The sequence below is a fragment of the Benincasa hispida genome, chromosome 1, assembly GCF_027475165.1.
Source record: "Benincasa hispida cultivar pf3 chromosome 1, pf3_genome.v1.1, whole genome shotgun sequence".
Lineage (NCBI taxonomy): Eukaryota > Viridiplantae > Streptophyta > Magnoliopsida > Cucurbitales > Cucurbitaceae > Benincasa > Benincasa hispida.
In genome coordinates, this window is record NC_143478.1 from 4,162,682 (window position 1) to 4,168,681 (window position 6,000).

Here is a 6,000-nt window from a genome sequence, read left to right on the forward strand (position 1 = left end):
CACGAGTAGAAACAGTGTAAACACCTGGCAGCAAGAAATTGCTACCAGGCTCTTTATTCAACTTGCATTGTTATTTTGTACTTCATCATCATATCTATTTAATGGAAGTTTTATTTCTACATCTGCTCACTCTCTTAATATGCATGAGTAGCTAAGCTAGTCAAATGGGTTGAGAAAAACTAAGCTAACATGCCCTAGGAAGTTCATTGCTTGCGATTATCTTGTTTTATGTTGTGTAAAATACCCTTTAGAGTTACTCGAGAAAGAGTCTAAAGAAAGAACCTAATGTCTCGAGAGAGCTAGTTTAGAATCTGGACTCGAAAGAGCAAGATTAGACTTGTATAAACAAGAGATAGGGACTTAGAAATAAGCTCTATTTGTCAACACTGCATCGCATACATCCTAGGAATAGGTATGATGATATGTGCTCGCCTTGTTTGTGTATCGTCGCATAGACAAGAATTAGAGCTTTATGTGTAGGCCCTATAGACACCTTTGCACATACATCGCATGCATTCTAGTATTAGAAGCCGTAGCATTCACGCCGAGAGGTGGTTTACTATTGTATGCATGTTGCATGATCATAAAGCATGAACGCATTCTAGGGAGTGTTAGCCAAACCCTTCTCAACCTGTTCACCGCATATTCATCGCATCTCCCTGTTACAAACTCTTTTCAAACTCCGCTGCATTTTTTATTTATTTTTCATCAACGCAAACAACAAACCCAACGATTTATTTATTTAACTGGTTACCGCAAGTCTTCATAAAAATCACCAACACAAACTATTTTCACAAGTCCCTGTGTTCGACCCTGGACTTACCAGGAAACTCAAAGGAATTTACACTTGAATTCTGCTGGGGAAACTTGAGTGCACAACGCAAATCCATCAACGCATATCATCCATATTTCCACCATATAAAACCGAGCATCAAACTTCTATTGCTCAATCTTTTTAGTTAGGAGTAGGAGTAGCACATATCCCATTAACTTATCTCTTTTTACTTTTATTCATCGCCTCAATTGCTTCACAAACATCATTTAGTTACAAGTCCCAGTGTTCGACTTCGATCTCGTTATACTTGGCAAGAAAGCAAGAAAACTTGTGACAGCAATGCATAGTTATCGCATGCACGCTTAATGCATATTGCATATTCTTGACCTTCAACGCATAGAGACTAACATATATTAAAAGAAGAGTGCATTTTCATTTTCGAACAACAATTAACGAATATTGATTAATTTGGTTAATGGGTTTAGCTAATTAATCTCATATGGTTGGAGCTTCTGATTTACAAGTCCACCAAGTCCCCTTGTTAGCTCGCTAAAGGATATTAAAGATGAATGATTTGAAATGTTCAAATCAATTTGAGGAAATTGAATATTAATGTAATTAATATGTAATCAATTATGGATGTGATCTATAATTTAAATTAAGTTGGAGAGAAATATTTGAATGAGATTCAAATATTTAATTCAAGTGAATTAGATTCATAAAGAATTAATTAATTAAATTAATAGAGAGGTGATGCACATAAACATATGATGTTTATTTATGTTAATTAAATATATACTTTAAATTGGATTTAATATATAGATGGTTATTTAATTAATGTGCTAATTAATTAAGTAAACATTATTTGATTAACTGAGCACAAGGGTAAATTGGGAATGAACTTGGAAGGGGTTAACCTTTAATTCACATGTTTTTTGCTAAATTGATTAGATAATTAAGTAATGGGTTAAGACATGTTTGTTATTCATTTCAGTATGTCTTCAACAATCATTTCTTGCTTAAAAACGAAAAATTAACTAGTGAAAACTATACGACGTGGAAATCTAACTTGAATACGGTTTTAGTTATTGATGATCTGTGGTTCGTCTTGATAGAGGAATGTCCTTTAGTCCTCGCTTGCAGTTCATCACAAGCGTTGAAGGATGCTTATGACTGTTGGACAAAGGCCAATAACAAGGACCAAGTCTACATCTTGGCAAGTTTGTCTAACGTTCTTACCAAGAAGCATGAGGCCATGATGTCTGTGCGTCAAATCATGAAGTCCCTCTAGAAGATGTTTGGAAAACCATCCATTCAGATCCGGCACGAGGTCCTAAAATACGTTTATAATTCGCACATGAAGGAAGGATAATTAGTGAGAGAACATGTTCTCAACCTGATGGTCAGTTCAATGTTACCAAAATGAATGTTGTGGTCATCGACGAGCATAGTCAGGTGTCCTTTATTTTGGAATCTCTTCCGAAGAGTTTCCTTCAATTCCGTAGCAATACGGTTATGAACAAGATAGAGTACACCATAACTACCATTCTTAATGAGTTACAGTTTTATCAGTCCCTTATCAAAGGTAAGAGGCTGGTAGAAGGAGAGGCAAATGTTGCCCATTCCAAGAAATTCCACAAGGGTTCATCATCGGGAACAAAGTTTGTTCCTTCGGCCTCTGGTTCTAAGAAGATCCAGAGAAAGAAATGAGGGAAGGGGAAGGCTTCCACTGCTGGGAAAGGCAAGGGTAAGGCTAAGGTGGCCGACAAGGACAAGTGCTTCCACTGCAATGTGAATGGTCACTGGAAACGAAATTTCCCCAAGTACCTCACCGAGAAAAAGAAAGAGAAGGAAGGTAAATATGATTTATTAGTTCTAGAAACCTGTTTAGTGGAAAATGACTATAATCCCTGGATACTTGATTTGGGAGCCACTGATTACGTTTGTTCTTCTTTACAGAGAATTAATTCCTTCCAGCAGCTCGAGGAGGGTGAAATGACGCTCAAGGTTAGAACGAGAGACACCATTTCAGCTCGTGTAGTGGGAGCTGCTAAGTTGTGTTTTGGGAATAGATTCTTGTTTTTAGAAAACTTATACATTCTTCCTAAAATGAGGAAGAACCTGTTTCTATTTCTTGTTTAATTGAACAATTGTGCTCTGTTTCTTTTTTATCTAATGAAATGTTTATTATGAAAAATGGTATGACTATCTATTCAGCTAAACTAAAAGACAACTTATATATGTTAAGACCAACTGAATTAAAAGCACGTTTAAATCATGAGATGTTTAAAACTGTGAATACTCAAACAAAAAGGTGAAGAATTTCTCCAAGTTACAATGATACGTATCTTTGGCATTTGAGATTAGGTCACATAAATCTCGATAGGATCTGGAGATTGGTAAAAAATGGACTTCTAAGCAAGTTAGAAGATGACTCATTACCTCCGTGTGAATCCTGTCTTGAAGGAAAAATGACTAATAGACCTTTTAGTGGAAAAGGTTATAGAACCAAAGAGCCTTTAGAGCTCATACATTCTGATCTTTGTGGTCCAATGAATGTAAAGGCTAGAGGAGGGTAAGAATACTTCATTTTTTTCATAGATGATTATTCGAGGTATGGTTACCTATACCTAGTGGAACATAAGTCTGAAGCCTTTGAAAAATTCAAAGAGTATAAGGCTGAAGTTAAAAACTTATTAAATAAAATGACTAAAATTCTTCGATCTGATCAGGGTGGATAATACATGGATTTAGAATTGTAGGACTTTATGACAGATCATGGAATTCAATCCCAACTTTCAACACCTAGTACACCTCAGAAAAACGATGTATCAGGGAGGAGAAATAAAACCTAATTAGATATGGTTCGTTCTATGATGAGCTATGCTCAATTGCCTAACTCGTTTTGGGGGTATGCAGTAGAGACTGCAATTCACATCTTGAATAATGTTCCCTCGAAGAGTGTTGCTAAAACACCTTCGAGTTATGGAGGATGCATAAATGGAGTTTACGATACTTCATAATCTGGGGTTATTCTGCACATGTGTTAGTGACAAACCTTAAGAAGTTGGAACCTTGCTCAAGGTTATGCCAATTTGTTGGTTACCCTAGGAAACAAGAGGTGGTCTGTTATATGACCCTCAGGAAAATAAGGTGTTTGTATCAAAAAATGCTACATTTTTAGAGGAAGACCACATGAGAGATCGTAAACCATATAGCAAAATAGTATTAAGTGAAGCTACTAAAGAATCGACAAGGGTATGTTGATGCAACTGATCATTCATCAAGAGTAAATGAAGAAGCCAACACTTTAGGTCAGTTTCGTCCCTTTTAATCGTTGAATGTGCCTCGACGCAGTGGGAGGGTTGTGATACAACTTGACCGTTACTTGGGTTTAACTAAAACTCAAGTTGTCATATCAGATGATGGCATTGAGGATCCACTGCCTTAGGCAATGAATGACATAAATAAGGATCAATGGGTCAAAGGCATGAACCTTGAAATGGAGTCTACGTACTTCAATTCAGTTGGGAGATTGTAGATCCACCTGAAGAAGTTAAACCCATAGGTGTAAATGAATCTATAAAAGAAAAAGAGATGTAGTTGGAAAGGTACAAACCTTCAAAGCTAGATTTGTAGCAAAAGGTTATACCCAGAGGGAAGGGGTTGACTATGAGGAAACTTTTCCCCTATTACTATGCTTAAGTCTATAAGAATGCTCTTGTCCATAGCCACATATTATGACTATGAGATATGACAAATTGATGTCAAGATTGCTTTTCCGAATGGAAAATTTGAAGGGAACATCTTTATGTCTCAGTCTGAGGGATTCATAGTCTAAGATCAAGAGCAAAAAGTTTGCAAGCTGAATCGATCCATTTATAGGTTGAAGTAGATGTCCAGATCTTGGAACATTAGATTTGATACAACGATCAAATATTTTAGTTTTGATCAAAATGTTGATGAACCTTGTATCTACAAGAAAATCATCAATGATAAAGTAGATTTCTTCGTACTTTATGTGGACGATATCCTACTCATTAGGAATGATGTAGGGTACCTTACATAGCTCATGTGTGCTCATAAAATCGAGTTAATTGTTGGGGTTTGTGCCCTAAAGTCTTGTGTCCTATAGTTTGTAAATAACTTTGTACGAACATTTGTGATGTATAAATATATGATATTTACTTCACCTTTTGACTTTGCACATTTAGATGTTTTTTATTTTACCACAAACCAATAAACTTAATATCCCTAGTTGTCTTTATGTAACTTAAGCATGTATGTAGTGACATACAAGTGGATCATGTCTTAAGTGACAACCAAAATAGTCTGTAGTATATGGATATAGGAGGGAAACCTTATCTTGGTAACACTACGGACGCGGCCCACTTTATGGAATTGATACAAATGTTGTGACTTGTCATAGATGGTCTGATCCTGATCATTCGTGTAGTGGACATGTGAGCAGGGGCGTCCTATACAAAGAGTTTGTATAAGACCTGACCTCGAAATGTTAATGTCTTGTCATATAACTCTATTCATGACTGAGACTTCACTTCACTAGGATGACCATAGGTAACATGACCTCAATCCCGGAGTGAGTTGGGAACTCCTGCCATTGAGAGCGGTCCTTTGATTTGCATGGGTATGAGTGGCCAGAGCGCCGACTCAAACCTACCATTTTGGGGATTCGTCTGATTTGAGAGCTGGGAACTCAGCTTCACAAGATGGAGTTCACTCATTCCCCAAAGTAGGGGTAACTAGATAGATTGCTCTCTTAAGGGCTGATCCCGGGGCTTGAACGATGTGGCGCCACGCACCTTCTCATAGCCCGAGAGGTGTTCACACATAGTAGGACTATGCTATATTGTTCATTAGAGGGATCAGTGGTACTTAAGGAGGAAGATGTAATTACAGGGGCAAAACGATAAATTCGCCTGCTGTAATTACGAGCATCTGTGAAGGGTCATAGTACTGATGATTGGTTATATCCAATGGACATAGAAATATATTTATGGCAAGAAGAGTTCAACTGTCGGTCTTTAGTGGAATGCCTGGCAGTTAACGGATGGTGGATGTCGTGACTAAAGAGTTTAGTCAGCTATTCACGTACCGTTGGAGCTTCGAGCCTCAGGTTTATAAGGTCCCCTTGGTAGCTTGGATATAAGTTGAGAGTGAAGTTTTGGGTCAATTTGAAATGTTCAAATTGACAAGAGGGAGTT